General features: G+C 43.6%; 1 long non-coding RNA gene across 1 annotated transcript in view; it reads left to right on the forward strand.

Moving 5' to 3' along the window:
• Window positions 1-19,541, forward strand: part of LOC113618238 (uncharacterized) — a 154,691-nt gene that overhangs the window by 10,236 nt on the left and 124,914 nt on the right. The window contains exon 2 of the long non-coding RNA XR_003431938.1: window positions 16,639-16,799. This is a non-coding gene — a long non-coding RNA (uncharacterized LOC113618238). The remainder of the gene's footprint in view (window positions 1-16,638; window positions 16,800-19,541) is intronic.

The following is a 19,541-nucleotide window of genomic DNA, read 5'->3' on the forward strand; positions in this document are numbered from 1 at the left end:
AAAAAAAAAAAAAAAAAGACATAGGGAATGGATTTGAGGACATGGGGAGGGGGAGGGGGAAGCTGGGATGAAGTGAGCGAGCGGCCTTGACATATATACACTACCAAATGTAAAATAGATAGCCAGTGGGAAGCAGCCACCATAGCACAGGAAGATCAGCTTGGTGCTTTGTGACCACCTAGTGCGGTGGGATAAGGAGGACGGGAGGGAGACGCAAGAGGGAGGGGATGCGAGGATATATGTATACATATAGCTGATTCACTTTGTTATAAAGCAGAAACTAACACAACATTGTAAAGCAGTTATACTCCAATAAGGATGTTTTGAAAAATCATATAAAAAAAAATGACAAAGCAAAGGGGGTTTCCTGCTGAGGGTGGTTACAGTACCTGTAAAACAACTGAATCAGACAGTGGGTCTGTGACTCTACTGTCCTAATCCTTAACTGCTTAAGCCTGCTTTTTTTTGAATCAGGGAGGCGTGGGAGATTTCAGCTTATCTACAAACAAGAAACAGGAGACATGGAGCGGTCTTTGTATTGTACTTGAGGGGGCTGGGGGCACAAGGTTCTGCTGGGTTCCAAAACCACAGGCTGTTAGAAGAAAGTGTTTGCTGGCAAGGTTGAAGTTGACATCTTTTTATAAATGGAGAAGCTGAGGCTGTGAGAGGGGAAGTGACTTGCCCCAGTTGGGGCTAGTACTCAGTAGTAAAGCTGAAATTAGAAAGTTGCTCCCCAGGGCCTAGCCCGAGGCACCCCATTCACCTTGGTGTGGTAGGAAGAACACGGCCTTGGCCTTGGGAACACAGTTAATGGGGTTGGAATCCAGACTCTGACACTTAGCTCTACAAGCACCGAGTCAGTTACCTCTGGAAAGCCCAATTTCCCCCTGGGTAAAGTGGGGATAAGAAATAATGCCAGTCTCACATGGCTGTTATGTAGATTACATGAGGTATTGTATGTAAAAGTTTTGCAGTCAAAGTGTAATAAATGCCCGTTCCCTCCTTTGCCTCCTACCCATGATGGCAGTGGATAAGGAGGCTGAAATGATGTGGCCTCATCAGCCTCCCCACACCCAGGCAGGAAGGCACCACACTGGCGAGTGAAAGAGACTCCTGTGTGCACTGGCACACACAAGGGCACATTGGGGTTTCTAGTTAAGTGTGTCTTCGTGCCCCTTGCTTCGTGTTTTTGATACTCATACAGAATTTATTTCTGGTTCCAGGTGACTAAACATTCACTTTGCATTTGTGCAAATGATTATTGTGGTTCCCTGTTTACTCCAGACACAAAGACCTTTTTTTAGCACCAAAAGATCCCTATGGTAACAGAAGAATCATGCTGAGCAAAGATTTCTGCCAAGAATCAATTTCCTGAAGTCAGGAGGCCTTATCATTCATAGTCTGTGTGCAAAGCTTTTTTTTTTTTTTAATGCACGATAGCCTCCTTTATTGATTTCTCCCTTCACCCAGCCTCCCATTGCTTGCTGTTTCCCCCTGACTTGGAATCTTACCCTGGGTGGTAAAGAATTGGCGAGACACTCCCTACCCAAGGAGGTGCTATGCAAAAGCCAACTCACCCCAGCGCTGGGACCTTTTAGCTTGGCCGGGAGCACAGGCGTGGCAGGCTGGGGGGCTTTGTGGTGCCCCCAGAGGGCCACTGGGAGGTTGGCTGAAGGTCCTCAGGAAGTGTTTACTTGAGGCAGATCTGGGTCACGTTTTAGCTATGTGATCTCAGGCAAACTAATTAACTTCTGAGTATCTGGAGAATATTCTCCATGACAGAAATTGTAGGATTTAGTTTCATTTTTTGTTACAGTTTAACGTGCATATGTTGAGTACCTGCTGTATGCCAGGCACTGGGAAATCATCATAGAATAAATAAGTCACACTCCCTGCTGTCAAGGAGAGCCAGAATTAAGTTCAGGGACGTGCAAGTTTTATCCCAAGCACACTGGTTAGGAGCACATGTGCTGCTGAGGGTCAGATCAGGGCATGCAGCCTGGCTTTGCCATTCTCTGGAAAAGGCTAAGGGATCTTAGGCAGCACATTAACCTTTGTAAATTTCTGTTTTCAAGTCCGTAAAGTAGGAATAATGATTCTTCATAGCCTGGGTGTGAGGTTTAAATGAGATCTAATTTTTGTGACCAAGTTACTGCTCTGTGCTCAGTCTTCCATTTAACATAAGAATAAAAATGATCTAGGGATCTCTTCCCACCTGCTGCTGTTTCACCTCGCTGGCCTGTCAATCACACCAACACCTTCTTTCATCTTCTTTCCTATCACTGTTCTTTCCTCCTCACCCTGAACTCAGCAGGCAGCTCTTTTCCTTTAAGCCCCTGGACACGGCTGGCCAGACACCAGAGCCACTACATCACACACTTGCCCTGAGGTCTGGGGTGAAAGGAGGGCCTGGGTGGTGGTGCTGCCATTGTGCTCCCATTAAGACCTCGGGAAATGTTTCACTGGCTAGGCTTCCTCCCTTGGCCCAGCCCTCTGCCGGGCTGCTGGATGCTGTCCTTGCTCTGTTTCACTCTCCTTCCTCCTCTGGTCAACAGCCCCCCACTTCCAGCCACTAGTGAGCCCCCTCTGGTCAAATCGTAAGTTCCCCTTCATTGCGCAGAGCAATTTATCTCCTCCTTGCCTAACCCTTTTTTAAAACAATTGCGGTAAGAACACTTAACATGAGATCTGCCTTCCTAACAAATTTTAAGAGTATAATAGAGTATTGTTAACAGTAGGCACAATGTTGTACAGCAGTTCTCTAGAACTTTTTCATCTTGGTTAAGTGAAACTTATACGTGTTGGTTAGTAATTCCCCATCTTCCCCTCCCACAAGCCCATGGCAACCACCATTCTATTCTTTGCTTCTATGAGTTTGACTATTTTAGATACCTGATATAAGTAGAATCATGCAGTATTGGGCCTGTGACTGGTTTATTTCACTTAGCATAATGTCTTCAAGGTCCATCCATGTTGTCACATATAGCACGATTTCCTCCTTTTTAAAAAGGCCGAATAATATTCCATGGTATGTATATACCACATTTTCTAAATCCATTCATTTGTTGATAGACATTTAGGTTGTTTCCACAAGTTGGTTATTATGAACGCAGTGAACATGGCAGTGCTAATATCTCTTTGAGATCCTGATTTCAATTCTTTTCTCTCTAACCTTCTTATCGAGGTTATCTATTCCCAGGGGGCTTCTCATTCATAACCAAACATTTCTGTTAGGTTATTTTTCCCAACCAGAGGATCAGGAATCTCTTTGAAAAGAATTCCCTATCAAGCTTAAATAGCAGACACCTTAAAAACTTTCTTCCTCTGGGACTTCCTTGGTGGCGCAGTAGTTAAGAATCCGCCTGCCAGTGCAGGGCACATAGGTTCGATCCCTGGTCCGGGAAGATCCCACATGCTGCAGAGCAACTAAGCCTGTGCGCCACAACTACTGAGCCCACGTGCCACAACTACTGAAGCCTACATGCCCCTGAGCCCATGCTCTGAAATAAGAGAAGCCACCACAATGAGAAGCCCACACAGTGCAACGAATAGTAGCCCCTGCTCGCCGCAATTAGAGAAAGCCCATGAGCAACAACGAAGACCTGATGCAGCCAAAAATAAATAAATAAAATAAAATAAATTATAAACAAAAAAATTCTCCCTCCGTTTCCCTTCCCTTAATCATAGTGCTGAGCACAGATGAGCAAATCAGGGTGGAACTGATCACTAACCATTCTTTTTTTTTTTTGCGGTACATGGGCCTCTCACTGTTGTAGCCTCTCCCTTTGTGGAGCACAGGCTCCGGACGCGCAGGCTCAGCGGCCATGGCTCACGGGCCTAGCCGCTCTGCGGCACGTGGGATCTTCCCAGACCGGGGCACGAACCTGTGTCCCCTGCATCGGCAGGCGGACTCTCAACCACTGCACCACCAGGGAAGCCCTAACCATTCTTAATACTGTAAACCTCTGAGGTTTTCTTTTTGTGCTTTTCCTCCCAGATGTCTCCCCAACCCCCCCAGAATAATTTTTTGCTGTTCCTCTTTGCTGTTCATTGAGAGTAGGAATAATTCATCCAAACATAAGGAGAGAAAAAAAAGCTTTGTGGGGGAAGGGAGGAGAAAATCAATCTCCTGTCAAAATAGTCTGGCTCCCACATCTGCCCCTTTCACTCAGCCTTTGCTTAAAGTGGGCCTGGCTGGTTGAGATGGATGGGCCGGGAGCTCTGCTCAGCACAGCATCTGTCACTCCCTGCAGAGCTAGGGATGCCTTCTGAGATGAACAGGAAAATGACTAAGTGATGACAGAGAAATGGCTGCTAATTCCAAGTAGAATTGCCACCTTGGAGAACGCACAGCATTGCCTTTTCACATGGTATTTTCACAACGACCTTGCACTCCCTGCAGAGGCTTATGATCTGAAAATTTGATTCCTAACCAAATGCCCAGGCATCCACTGACTCCTAGAGTTGTAGAGTTTTATGCTGGGAAAAATCCTTTGGAGTGAAAGGCAAAGTTATAAGCTGTGAAATTGGTTTTGGAGGTGTTACCGAACCAAACCTGGGTCCACTTGCTGGCATAATACAGCCAACCTACTGACACTGGGTTGTGGTGAAAGAAAGTGCAGCATTTATCCTAAGGTGCCAGATGTGAAGTCCAGGACAACTCATGCTCAAAAGACCCGAGCTCCTCGAGGGGTTTCAGGGAGGTATTTTTAAAGGCAAAGTGAGGGAGGCGAGTTGCAGGGTATGTGATTAGCTTGCGCACAGTTGTCTAATTGGTTGGTGGTGAGGTAACGGTGGTGTCAGGTGGTGTCACAGGGGTTAGGTTCTCAGTCCTCAGGTACCAGTAGGCCTGGGGCCTATGTGCTCCCTGATTTTCAAGTGGTTTACTTCTTCCACGTGGCAGAGGTTTTAGCATCTGTAAAACAACTCAGGAAATGTGCATCAGATACTGTTATCTAGGTACTTCAGAGAGGAACTAAAGCAGAGGATATGGGGGAGGGGTCTGTCCCAGGCCCCATAGGACCCTGCTTGGTTATAGAAGGATAGGAAGTTCCTAAGGAAAGTTTCAAGAATTCCAAGATTTCTGAGTGAATGCTGAGGAAAGAACACTGGACTTATTCTGGAAGACTTAAGTGTTAGTTTCCACTTTGACACTAACATTATGTGTGTTATTGGGCAAATTACTTCTCTGAACTTTTTCTCACCTATAAAATGAGGATGTTGAATGGGAACAATAATTTTCAAATGGTGTTCCTAGGGTCCTATGTGTCCATAAGTTGGGGAAATGCTGGAATAAATGACTTAGAACACTTCAGTAATAACCTTCTCAGAACCTTTAATATGCCAATATGCACAATGACTTTCCAGGACAAGGATAACCTGCAAGTTCTCATAAGCAATTTAAAGCCCTTTAGTGGAGGAGGTGGCAGTCAAGCCACTTATGACTTTATTGGTACTAAATGAAACTTGTTCTGGACATTTAGTTACACAGTTCAGGAAGGTGGAGAGACGCTAGAGGAGTGTAAAGAAGAGCAGCACCAGTCCTGAAGGTAAAGAAAGTGAGTCCCATGAGAATAAAAATCGGAGAGCTGGATAAAAGGCAAGTTGACTGATATTCACTTATATAAAGGGCTTTAATGAAGAGTTGGAGGTCATGGAGGACCAATTAAAGGTAGAATGACTTGAAATTTAAATAATAAGAAAAAAAATCTTACATGTTTGCTCAGTTCCATGTTTGCTCTTCATGCCTTTGTGTAGCTCAGGATTTCCACCTGGTATCATTTTCCTTCTACAGGAAGGACTTCCTTCACACTTCCTGTGGTGCAGGTCTGCTGGTGAGGTATTCTTTCAGCTTCTGTATGACCGAAATGGTCTTATTTTTCCTTTGTTTTGAAATATAGTTTTACAGAGTGAAGAATTCTAGGTAGACAGTTTTTTCTTTCAGTACTTTAAAGATGTTGCTGCACCATCTTCCTGCTTTCACCATCTCCAAGAAGAAATCTGCTGTAATTCTTATTTTTATTCCTCCATATGTAATATGTCAGAATTCTCTGGTTGCTTTTAAAATTTGCCCTTTCTCACTTGCTTCTTAGCAATTTGATTGGGATGGGTCTTGGTATAGTTTTCTTCATGTTTCTTGACCTTGGGCTTCATTGAGCTTTCTTTGATCCATGGGTTTATAGTAGTCATCAAATTTGGAAAATTTTAAGCCATTAGTTCTTCAAATAAATTTTCTGTCCATACCCCTTTCTCTGTTGTCTCTTTTGGAGACTCCAGCTACTTACATTTTAGGCTGCCTGTAATTGTCCTGCAGCTTACCGATTTTTTTGGGGGGGTGGGGGGCAGGAGGGAGGGATTCTTTTTACTCTCTGTGTTTCATTTCAGATGGTTTCTATTGCTGTGCCTTTAAGTTCACTAATCTTCCTCCCTGAAATGTCTAATCTGCTGTGAATACCATTCAGTGTACTTTACATCTTAGACATTATAGTTTTCATGCCCTGAATTTCTATGTGGGTCTTTAAAAAATATTTCCATGTCTCTCCAGAACTTTTGAGCATATTGGGTAAAATACATTTTAATAAATGATTTAATGTCCTTCTCTGCTTGTTCTACTATCTGTGTTAGTTTGGGGTCAGTTTCTATTGATAGATTAATCTTCTCATCATGGGTCATGATTTCTTGCTTCTTTGCATATCTGAAGATCTTTGATTATGCCAAACATTGTGAATTTCATCCTGTTTGGTGCTGATTATTTTTATATTCCTATAAATATCCTTGAACTTTGTTCTGTGATGCAATTAAGTTACTTTGAAACAGATCTTATATGTCTTGCTTTTATGATTTTTTTAGGTGGGTTCAGAGCTGTGCTCAGTCTAGGACCATTTATTCTCTACTACACGATTTTCCTGGGTACTCTACCCAATGTGTATGAATTATGTGTTTTTCTCTCTGGCTGGTAGAAACAGTCACTATTCACAGTCCCGTGTGAGCACTGGGCACTGTTCTCTAATCCTTCAAGATGGTTTGCCCCCAGCATTGGGTAGTTTCCTTAAGTGTCTATGCTTATCAGTACTGTGCTGAATACCCAGGGAACCTCTACAGATCACCGTCTGAGCAATTCTCTCCTTTTTGGTACTCTGTCTTGCAAGCTCAAGCTCCCTTCACCTCCCCAGACTCTCCGTTCAGGGAGTCCATGATCCTCTTTCTGACTTCCCCCTTCATAGGCTGCAGACTGTAAACTCTCTCAAGGCTGTAATCTGAGGCAATTCTAGGGCTCACCTCATTAGTTAGCTATCTCTGGGATCACTGTCCGTCATTGCCTAATATCCAGTGACTTAAAAATCTTTTTTTCATATATTATGTCTTTGTTGTTATTTCAGTAGGAGAGTAAATCCAGTTCCTTTCACTCTATCTCAGGTAGAAGCAAAAGTTTTTAACTTAAAATTGTAGCAGAAAGTTTAAGTTCAACATAAGCAAATGTTTTTTTCTATGACTATTAGGGAAAAAATCATAGAGATAGGAGACTCAGGGATATTTTGGAATCCTCGTCTTGGAGGCCTTAATAAAGGGGACAGAATGTGAGGGCAATCTGACTGTGACATCTGTCACCCCACTGATCACGAGGGTTGATTTGGCTGATCTGGCTGGCTAGGCAGGTGTCCCCTTCTTCCCTCACTGCTCCACAAGCATCCCTCCCAAAGCTGCACACTTAGTTGAAGAGGACAACCTTCACTTATAGAGGAGAACCAGCCTTTAGTCAAGGCTACATGAGTAGCTGCACTCCCCTGCTAGAACCTCCAATCAAGCTCTCCAGGTCCATCTGCAGGAAAACGTAGGGTAGTCAAGCTTCCAAGATTGCAGATACATCCAAATGTGGTGCTGCATGTGGCAGTGTGCCTTTCTTTAAAAAATAAAATAAATGCAATAAAGTGGACAAATGGCATTAGTAATGGGTGGTTATTTATTAAGATTTCTGTCTGATGTATGTGACAGAAAATAAATTCCAACCTTCAGCAAAAAAAGTCATTTATTGGCTTACTACTTTTCTGGGAAGTCCGAGGAGTTGGGCCAAGCACATCTGTCATTCAAGATATGAATGGCCATTCTAGATCCACACCTTTCCTTAACTCGAGGGCCAACACAGAGAGAATAATCCTCTCCCCAGCAGAAGTAATCTGAATGGCCATTTAAGTCATGTGAACACTGCCAGATTAATTATTGTTTCTAGAGAAATGATTTAAATTACTCTCTGGTTGTTTAGTTTGGATCTTGTTTCTCAGCATCTCCACACTCCCCTCCAACCCTACCCATCCCCATGATTGACAGTTTTATTAGAATTACATGCAGTGGGGAAGGGAGGGAGTGGGTAGTCAAAATTTTACCCATGAAACATGGGAGAGCTATATGAGATGATCTTACAAGATTTCCACCTACTCTAAAAATTCATGATTGTAAGGATCAAAATGAATATAGAAAGGATTTGAAAAATATCAATTATAGGGCTTAAGACAACACACAGTAAATTGATTCCCTTCTTAGGAAGCATTTCTTAAGGTTTTATTTTTCTGAATTTTTTAAATTGACATATAGTTGATTTACAATGTTGTGTTGATTTCTGCTGTACAGCAAAGTGACTCAGTTATACACATATATACATTCTTTTTTATATTCTTTTCCATTGTGGTTTATCACAGGATATTGAATATAGTTCCCTGTGCCATACAGTAGGACCTTGTTGTTTATCCTGTTTTTCTGATTTTTTAAAGTAATGCATGCTTATAACTGAAAATTTGCAAAATTGAGAAAATCTCACTGCCCGAAGAAGACCCCTGATAGCATTTCAGCATATATCCAAATTGTTAAAGAGCTTGATCGATTTGAATTAAAAGAAGGCATACCTGAATAAAGTCTGTTGCTACGTCTCTTGATATTTCATGCTTACAGAACAAGTTGAATACCAAATCTTGGCATTTATGCTCCTAGTAACAGTGAGCAGATTTTTCAATTAATTATGGCATGTATGCACTTTTGAAAGTCTTACTCCTTTAATCACTTACTACTTGCTGCTCTACATTGTGCGGATATTCAATAAAAATGCACACCATTAATGTCCAGTCACTGCTGCTCTATCCTGCATTACAAAACTTCACTGTGATACACAGCTTATCTTGACATATTTCTGAAAGGTCTTTATATAAATAGCAATGGTGAGGTATGGGTTGGATGGAAGCCATGGTTAATTTTGTGCTCTTTCTACTCATTCATTCCTGCAGTCATCATTCATTTACTCATTTATTCAACAACTTTTTATTGAATTCCTACTATATTCCAGGCACTTACAGGGTAGAAGAGAAATAAATGTGAACAAAACACACATGGTTCCTTTCCTCTCATAGTTGGAAGTTTAATGGGAGATATGGAAAAAAAATAAACAAGTCAATGAAATAATTACAAACTGTGATAAGCGCTATAAAGGAAGCAAACAGTGTTGAGATTTATAAAATTTAGACCAGACAAGGTTCTTTTCTCTTCAAACCATCCCTAGCTCTGCATTGCTTATATAATGCAGCCCAACTCCTCAGCATGACATTCCAGGTTCTTTATAATATGGCCTCTACCTGATATTCCCAGCTTCCTTTGCCCCCAACACTCAGACACATGTATATATTCAGCACTCCCTGGACATGTATGTAATGCCAAGGAGCTCAGATTTTGACTTGCTGATGCTGGTACCTTGGAGTAGTTCCAAGTGAGGCCATGACACAAGCTCAGACAATGTATACTTTGGATGGTAACTGCAGAGTGGAGTGTGCAGGAGGACCTGGTCAGGTGGATGCATGAGGATCTTTTAGGAAACATCAGCAGGGCTTCAGCAACAGGATGGCATAACCTGAAGTGTCAGTGGAAGTGATGGATCTACAAGACACTGAAGTGATCCATTCTCTAGGACCTGGCTGTGAGGACCAGGAGAAGATAGCAAATGACTCCCAGCCTCCTGGCATTGAAGGGTTTGGCGAGCTGCCAGCTGAGGCAGTAAAAGTAGCAGTAAAATGGTGTTAAGGTAGTAATACTACTTTAATCAATATATAGATTCTTCCAGAGAAACTCAGAAATAATTTCTTCCTCTGGGGCTCATCAGGGTCTTACAAAAAAAGTACCCAGACTTCTTGCCGGTGGTATTCTGACATCAGAAGACATGGCAAGAAACGTAATTTCATAAGCCTCTAACCTGGGGTCTCACAGGGGTGGTCTGTAGTCTGAATCTGTCTTACAGACCAATGAGCTGTCTTTTTAAAACATAGGAAGTTCCCCCCTGAAATTTCTGATTTCCAGCTTCTCTTAATTAAAAATGAGATCTGCTAAAATGTTCATAACACCGATTGGCTGGAACTGAGGGGTGACTCTCTCTTTCCAAAGACGTCTGCCCCTCAAGTTCACCAGGGGCCCCACCGCTCCCTAATGTCCATCTGGACAGCAGATTGAGAAGTCCTCCGTGACTGTTCTGTATAAGGGCTCTTGTGCAGTGCTTGCAGGGACACGTGTGAGACCATGTGGCACACAGGTGAGGTCGTAAACACAGTCATCCTTCTCTGGTTCAGAAGGCTTGGATCTTCCCCCACACCTCCCCTGCAGGTGCCTGGTCCTGGAGTGCCCCGCGCCGTGGCTGCTCTCCCCAGTCCTGAGTCTCTCCCCCAGCAGCATGTGCCCTGATGGGGTCAAACCCAACACTCTGCCCTGTAGCAAGGAGTCCTGCAGGTGAACTGCAGCCTATCTATTATTTAAGCACTGTTGGCAATAACACTTTCCGTGATATTAATAGGAACAATTATAAAGCACTTAGTCTAGATATACGACTCCTTCAGTGCACCTCAGGGTAGACATTATTATTCCCAGGCTACAGATGTGGAAACAGAGGTACAGAGAAGTACCTCGCATAGGGTTACACCATGGGTGATTAGGGAGAGAGGAGAATCTAGGTTAAATCCTTAGCACCTACCCTTGAAAAATTTCTTGACAGATTATGTATTTTTAAATAAAAATTATTCTTCTTACATCTATTTTTTTTAAACCTTAGTATTATGCATGTTTGGAATTATCTTTAAACAGCCACATCTATCTGGAATTGCTGATTAACTCTACATAGTGGGCCATATGCTTTCCTGTCCTGCCTCTTTCTGCACGTGTTTCTCCTGCTTGGGTTGTGGTCCCCTCCTCCTCCTCCTCTTTGCCCATGTGAATCTCTGCTCTGGAAGCTTCCCGTAGCAATTTGCATATGCCTCTTTAAAAATTATTTTTAATTAATTTTATTTTTTTACTGAAGTATAGTTGATTCACAATGTTGTGTTCTTTCAGGTGTACAGCAAAGTGATTCAGATATATATATACATATATGATCTCCCTCTCTCTCTCTCTCTCTCTCTCTCTCTCTCTCCCTCTCTCTCTCTCTCTCTCTCTCTTTCTCTCTCTCTCTCTCTCTCTCTATATATATATATATGTATATATGTATATGTTCTTTTTCAGATTCTTTTCCCTTGTAGGTTATTACAAAATATTGGGTATAGTTCCATGTGCTGTATAGTAGGTCCTTATTGGTTATCTATTTTATATACAGTAGTGTGTATATGTTAATCCCAACCTCATAATTTATCCCTCCCTCCCCCCACCGCCTTTCCCCTTTGGTAACCATGAGTTTGTTTTCTATGTCTGTGGGTCTATTTCTGTTTTGCATATCAGTTAATTTGTATCATTTGGTTTAGATTCCACATATAAGCAGTATCACATGATATTTGTCTCTCTCTGTCTGACTTACTTCACTTTGTATGCTAATCTCCAGGTCCATCCATGTTGCTGCATATGCCTCTTATAGGTGGCATGGGCACATTTTCTGAGACAGTCTTGATTTCAAATATTTGGTCCTATTGTTATACTTTCTCACAGCTTGTGTCCAGACCATGGATTCTTGATTCAAAATATATGACCATGGTGTGTGTACAGTCCTTTTAATCTCTACTGAGAGTTTGGGTTTTTTTAATTGCACATGAGTCTCCCTTATGAGACAATGAGGTCCTAAGAGCAGAAATCACATCTTACTCATGTTCATGCTGCAGCCCAGCTTAAATGATAAAGAGCATTGCATGGAGTGGGCAGAGTTTGTCTTGCATCCATTTAGATATCAGTTCTCTTTACTTAATAGCATGTTCAGATTCCTTTTTCTCTGTCACCATTAAACCAGCTTGGTTGAAATGATAGAAACTTACTCTGAGGCATCAGAGACTAATGCCGATTTTGTGTGGTACTTAATTTTCAATTGGCATCAAAGACCTCATCCAGAAGCATCCACATAGGAAAGGTCAGTGACTAGAATCCCATGTGTGTGAGGGCAAGTGCATATTAAAATGGACAACCATGGTGAGTTCAGAGCAGAGGTACTGAACCAGGGGTGATTTTCTCCCTTTCTTTCCCCCTCAAAGCAATGTCTGAAGACATTCTTGGTTGTTGTAACTTGGGGAGGGACCTTCCACTGACATCTAGTGGGTAGAGGTGAGGGATCCTACAAAATATCCCACAGTTCACAAGACAGCCCCACAACACAGAATTTTCCAGCCCCAAATGTCAGTAGCTCTGAAGTTGAGAAACTCAGGTTGAGAGGGTTTCCTATTGCTACTGTAACAAATTTCCACAAACACCGTGGCTTAAAACAACACACATTTATGATATTATAGTTCTGGAGGTCAGAAATCTGAATGGGTCTCCCTGGGCTAAAATCAAGGTGTCAGCAGGGCTACGTTCCTTCTGGAGGTTCTAAGGGAGAAAACATGTCCTTGCCTTTTCCAGCTTCTAGAGGCCACTCACATTTCGTAACTTGTTCCTCCTGCCCTCTTTCTTCAGCAATGTCAGGCCAAGTTCTCAGGTGCCATGCCTCGGGTTCTCCCTCTGCTGCCTCCCTCTTTCACTGAAGGACCCCTGTGATTATGATGGGTCTATCCAGATAAGCCGCAATGATCTCTCTCTTTTCAGGTCATCTGATTAGCAACCTTAATTCCACCTGTAACCTTAATTCCTCTTGGCCCTGGAACCTTACATACTCATAGGTTTGGAAATTAGGATGTGCGTATCTTTGGGGGCCATTATTCTGCCTACCACAGAGGTCTGTCCATGTCCTACAAGTATTGGCCACAACACAATCCTAAATCAAATGCATTTACTGGCTTTATCAAGACCAATTTTCAAGTCATTCAAGTAATGCCCAAATACCATGATATGATTTTAAAATAATTATGTGTGGACGGCTCAAGATATATAATTGATTTCATTCCCCTTCAATTATAGTTACTTACTGATCGAGGCCTACCATATGACCTCCTATGGCATTATTTCCTGAGCTGTAGGACTTGTTAAGGGCTCTGGGCTCAACTACACTGGCCTCCCAGTGTCAATACCTGGTAAGAGGTTTACACACAAGCATCAATAGCCAAACGGAACTCAAGGTGCCTTTTCGTTAAGTGGCAGATGCCACAACTCTCAGTGTAAAGATAGGAATCCAAGAGAGGCTTCACACCCCTTCCCTGAAGATGTAAGACCTCAGCCTAAATTTCCCACCCAGTTACAGGCAGAGTGGAGGTGGAAGAGAAGGAACTCTGGCTGGGCCGGCCGAGAGACTGAGGCCCCGCCCAGGTCTGCCTGCCAAAGGACCCATCACTGTCTGCTCCCTTAGATCAATTTAGAAAATTAGGTTAAAAAAAAAGCTAACATGAGCTTAGGTAGATATTGGAGAGTTAGATTACCCTTAGGAGGCGTGTTGGAATTTGGGGGCCTTCAGCAAAAGGATTGAGGTTACCAGTGGCGGTACAGAATGGGCGGTGGAGAGAGTACTGGTATTGGAATCAGAAGGTTCTGTGTTCTGGTGCTGGCTCACCTCCGCCTGGGAAGGCTGCCTTATATAGCTTTCCAGGATCTAAGCCACTGTCCTGCCCCCTGCTGTCCTACAGCGTGGTGTTCCAGCCCCCTTCAAGCAGGGCAGGTGCATGCAAATTACTATTCCCTGCAGAAAATGCGCCTGCAGATCGGTGGTCATTATTTTAGGAACACAGTAGGAACATTGCTCTGATTCCAGGCACTCTCCAGCTTTTGATAGTAAGGCCTGAGTACCTGGCATGTCATAGAGGCTGTGGTGCTATTGTTTTCTGGGTTGCCATGTGAGCCCAGAGGAATATTTTCTTGGGAGCCAGTAATATGATTTATTTGAAAGAAAGTCTATAATGAACATGTGCTTCAAATGAAAGAATCAGGATGGTACTGCCAGGGTTCGGCCGGTTACGCTCATGCTCTGCAGGGTGGTAGCTTGAAATTGCTTTTATTAAGGAAATGGAACACAGAGTGGAGAAATGGAGCCTGCTGGCAGCCAGAGGTCTCCTAGCTCTTCACTTTCGATTTGCAAGCATCTGGGATGCCAGCTACGATTGGCAGGGTGCTGGTGCTGGCCTGGCAGGCTGACTGGGCCTGGAGAAGTGCCTTCCCTGCATCCCACGGTCTGCCTGAACTTGCTTTCCCTGGCTCTCTTTCCTCTCTCTGGGTGAGAGTCAGGAAAGAACAGACCCCATTGTCCCCACAGTGCCAGGGTGAGGCAGGTCACGCTTTAGTTAAGAGACCTGGTGACAGGTGGAATGGCTGTGTCCCACTGGCGCTAACATACACAATGCTGTCAACCTGGAGGGTTCCAACAGGCTCTGGGTGGACACTGGCCTCACCATCTAGGTGGATGACCTTGTTGGCAACATAAAAAGCATTTTACCAAGTGAGTGAGCGACCCAGAGATGGCCTGGGGACCGCAGAAGGTACGGATGTTGCCATTTGCAGCATATCTTGGCCCATGAAGTTTTGGAAAATGTCCAAAGCCCCCATGTGCTCCCATCAACCCTCCCTGCACTATATGGAGGTGTATTCATCCCCTACAGCCACTGCAACAAATTAAATCAGATTTAGTGGCTTAAAACAACACACATCTATTCTTTTACAGTTCTGAAAGTCAGAAAGCGAAAACCAAGATCTTAGCAGGGCTGTGTTCTTTCTGGAGGCTTCAGAGGAGAATCTATTACCTTCTCTTTTTCAAAATCTAGAAGCCATCTGTATTCCACTCCACTCCAGCTTCTTGCTTCTGTCATCGCATCTCCTGCTACAGACTCTGAGCCTCCTGTGTCTCTCTTGTCATGACCCTTGTGATTACATTGGGCATAATCTCCCCATCCAGAGCTCCTTAACTTACTCATATCTGCAAAGTTCCCTATACTGTAAGGTAAAAGGTTCCAGGACTGAGAGCTGAACATCTTTGGAGGGTTATTTCTCAACCTACTGCAGGGGGACCACAGCTGGTGGTGGTGTGGGACGGGGAGACCTCATCAAACCTTGCCTCATCCAGCCCAGCAATGCCTCCTTCAGTGTGGCGGCACCGGACACCATGTCAAAGGGCAGCTCTGGACCCCACTTGCTAGGATAGGCCTACCCTAGCCACTTTCCATGACCTCTCTACTGAACCTGAGGCTGCTCATCTTTACTCTGCTGGCAGGTGGCCTTGCAGCTCCTTCTCTCCTTTCGGACTTTTTCTTCATCACTAGAGTGATCAGGTTGTGCCACTTCCTTTGTCCTATCCTTGGATTCTCTTATCCATGTCCCACTTATCCTCCTTGTGGCCCTACTCAATTGAACATTTTCTCCAGAAAGCTTACCATGGCCCAAGAAGTTCTGTGAAGTTTGAAAACATTAATGTTACAACAGAAATGCAGAAATATACCATCTCTTGGAGCCAAAGATAAAATATGAGGGTAGCATGTGGGAACAGGGATGAGGTCTCAGTGCTTCGGGCATGATGACCAAGGGCAGAGCAGAAGTAGAACCAGTGGGACAACTTGGGGGCAGGAAGCAGAGATTTGTCATAGGTGAGGGTGCCTCAAGGGGAGACCTGCTTAAGAAAGATCTGAAAATGAATGAGAAACCCCCAGGGGATGCCCATGAGACCTCTGCTCAGGAAGTGTTGTCTCTGGGACAGAGGAGACAGTCACTGCTTAGGGCAGCTGGTGGGGGTGGGGGTGGGGTCCCAGGAGGACAGACTATGAACCCAAGACAAGACCTGGACCAACCAGAGAAGATCAGGAACATGGGAGGGTGAGTTTTCTCACTTATTAGTGGAATCCATCTTTTACCACGTGTATTAGTTTCCTGAGGCTGCTGTAACAAATTCCCCAAAACTCAGTGGCTTAAAAGAACAGAAATTTATTCTCTCACAGTTCTGGAGATGAGAAATCTGAAATCAGTATCAGTGAGCTGGTAACAAGGCATAGGACTGTGCTCTCTCTCGGCGCTTTGGGGAGAATCTGTTCCTTGACTCTTCCAGCTTCTGGTGGCAGCCGGCTTTCCCTGACTTGTGGCTACTTCAATCTCTGCCTCTGACTTGTAGCTACGTCAGTCTCTGCCTCTGTGGTCACATTTCCTCTCCTCTACGTGTGATCTCTCACCGTGCTCTTTTATAAGGGTACTTGTAATCACATTTAGAGCCCATCCTGATAATCTAGGATAATCTTCCTATGTCAAAATCCTTACTTTAGTCATACCTACAATGATTCTTTTTCCTTATAACATTTACAGGTCTCAGTAGTTAAAACCTGATATATTTGTGTGACCAGTTTTCAACACATGACACCATCTTTACACCAGCCTTGTCAATGGCCATCAGCAAGGAAGGGGGATAAGTGACTGCATTTCCAGCCTCTCATCATAGCTGTGACCTTTGTAAAATCAATCACAAGGTGAGTGCCAATGATGATGACCCTGACATTCTTAGAGAAAAATGCACAGAACTTTCCCAGGCTAAGAAGACAGAGGATGTGTCTATGGACCTATGGCATGGGTTCCTTGTTAAGTACACCATGAAACCCTCAATGTACCAACTTTTTGACAGATGATGGAAGACAGATGACCTGTTATAAGAATTCCTTTTCTTTGGTTCTTTTCTCTTCTGGTCACTGTTTTCAGAGATAGTATCATGGGAGGAAAAACTGTGGAAGCAATTGAAGACCTAATGCCATAGGCAACTCTTCTGTTGTAAACACAGGGCCCTCAGATCCAGATCCTACCAATTCCCAAGGCTTTTTTCCTCTCTCTCTCTCTCTCTCTCTCTTACTCTTTCTCCCTCTCCCTGTACATGGCTGAGTGGTAAGATTTTTAATAAGAATTTGTAATTGAAATACATCAATTCAAAGTCTCAGTATCAAAATTTGTTGCCCTTTTCCCCTCTATTTGACATTGGGAAAATCACTACCCCTTTCTAGACCTCAATTTGCTCCCTTGTAATTTAAAGGGAATGAACAGAGAGGGCAGACGCAGGAAGGGATGTCTAATGTGAAAAAGACTGTATAAGGTAGTGGAGAAGCTCAAGCCTGAGAACCAGGCAGCCCTGAGTTAGAAACCTGCCTCTGACACTCTGCTACTCAGGTGCTCTCGAGCAAGTTGCTTTCCCTTTCTGAGTCCCTGGCTCCTCATCTGTAAAATGGGAACGACAGTTGTTGTGAGGATTGTTTCTGGGTTGAATTGTACCACACAAAAGGAGATACTAAGTCCTAATCCCTGGTACCTGTGAAGGTGACCTTATTTGGGAATGGGGTTGGTGCTGCTGTAAGGTGTTAAGATGAAGTCATACTGGAGTAGGGGGGCCCCTAATCCAACATGACTGGTGTCCTTATAAGAAGAGGAGAAGACACACAGGGAGAAGATAGTCGTGTGACGATGGGGGCAGCGATTGGGGTGGAGCATCTACAACCCAAGGAATGCCTGGGACTACCGGAAGCTGGAAGAGGTAAGGGAGGATCCTCCCCTAGAGGCTTCAGAGGGAACATGGCCCTGACAACACCTTGATTTCAGACCTCTTGACTCCAAAACTGTGAGAGAAGAAACCTCTGCTCTGGTAAGCCACTCATTTTGTGGTTGTTTGTTGTAGCAGGCCTAGGAAACTAATACAGTTGTCATGTCTACTCAGGCTCCTCTTGTCTGTGACAGTTTCTCAGACGTTCCTTGTTTTTGATAAACTTGGATTTTGTAGTGTCCTTCTAGTGGAATTCGTCTGATGATTTTCTCATGATTGCTCTGGGGTTATGTATTTTGGGGGTTCTAATCACATCATATCAAGGGTGCATACTATCAATATGATTTATGACTACTGGTGCCGACCTTCACCACCTGGCTGAGGTAGTGTTTGTCAGTTTTCTCTACCACAGAGAAAAATGCTTATTCTCCCTTTTCCTACTGTGCTCTTTGGAAGGAAGTCAGTATCTGCAGCCCACACTTAAGAGATGGGAAGTTATAATCCACATCCTTGAGGGTGAAATACCTACCAACCTTATTTAGAATTCTTCTGTATGGAGGATTTGTCTCTTCTTCTCTACTTATTAATTTATTTAATTATTTTAATATGAATATGGACTCATGGATATTTATTCTACACTGTGGATTATGATCCAACATTACTTTATGTTGTTGTTCAAGTTGTTCCAGCTTGGCCATGGGGGCTCTTTCAGTTGGCTCCTCAGTCCTTTTGAGATACCCCCATCACTGTGGGGTTTTTCCTTCCCAAGAACTCCCTTATTTCTGGCACTACAAGATGCTCCAGGCTCATCTTGTATATTTCCTGCCCCAGCCGTAGAATCAGCTCTGGATAAACCCTGGCTTTTTGAATTAGAGAATGGTATTAGAAATCACTGTGTGCTCATCGCTACTGGAGTGTCACAGCTTTTAGTCCCTCTTACCTGGCAGAACAAGAAAATATAGGTGTGCTTACTAACCAGCGTTTTTCTAAGTTGCTGTTGACCTTAGATTTGGTACTTCTTGGATTCCTCCTCTTTATATTCCTAATAGGAATAGATATGGTTGGGTCCAGACAAAAGGGTGCATCAGCAGGACAAGTCTATTAAAATGCACATAATGAATGAATCTGAATGCGCTTTCTTTCTTTATCCTAATTATCCATGTTTGTCAAGTCTGCACTCTTATAGCCTCCCTAGTGTACCTCATAAGGTCCTACCTTGGGACTTAGACTTAACGTTGTTCATTTTACCTACCATGCCTGGCTGGCCCTTTACCTTCTACTTATCCAAATTTTCCCCATTTTTCTAGGTCCAACCTGGGTGGTTGCATGGGTGTGTTCCCATTATCATGATTCATCAAACTGTACATCTAGAATTTGCACAAATTTTTAAATGTTGGCTATACTTCAATAAAACGTTTAATTAAAAAGATACCTTTGATCTAGGTAGAAGGCGTCAATGACTTTGCTCCCATGAGGTTGTAAGTAAACTTCATGATACTAAAAATAAAACTTATTCTTAGGCATCAGTTAAAATATATTTGTCTTGGGGCTTCCCTGGTGACGCAGTGGTTGAGAGTCCGCCTGCCGATGCAGGGGACACGGGTTCATGCCCCGGTCTAGGAAGATCCCACATGCCGCGGAGCGGCTGGGTCCATGAGCCATGGCCACTGAGCCTGCGCGTCCGGAGCCT

Source organism: Aethalodelphis obliquidens, unplaced genomic scaffold, assembly GCF_003676395.1.
Source record: "Aethalodelphis obliquidens isolate GAN/ISIS:26980383/991018 unplaced genomic scaffold, ASM367639v1 scaffold5, whole genome shotgun sequence".
NCBI lineage: Eukaryota > Metazoa > Chordata > Mammalia > Artiodactyla > Delphinidae > Aethalodelphis > Aethalodelphis obliquidens.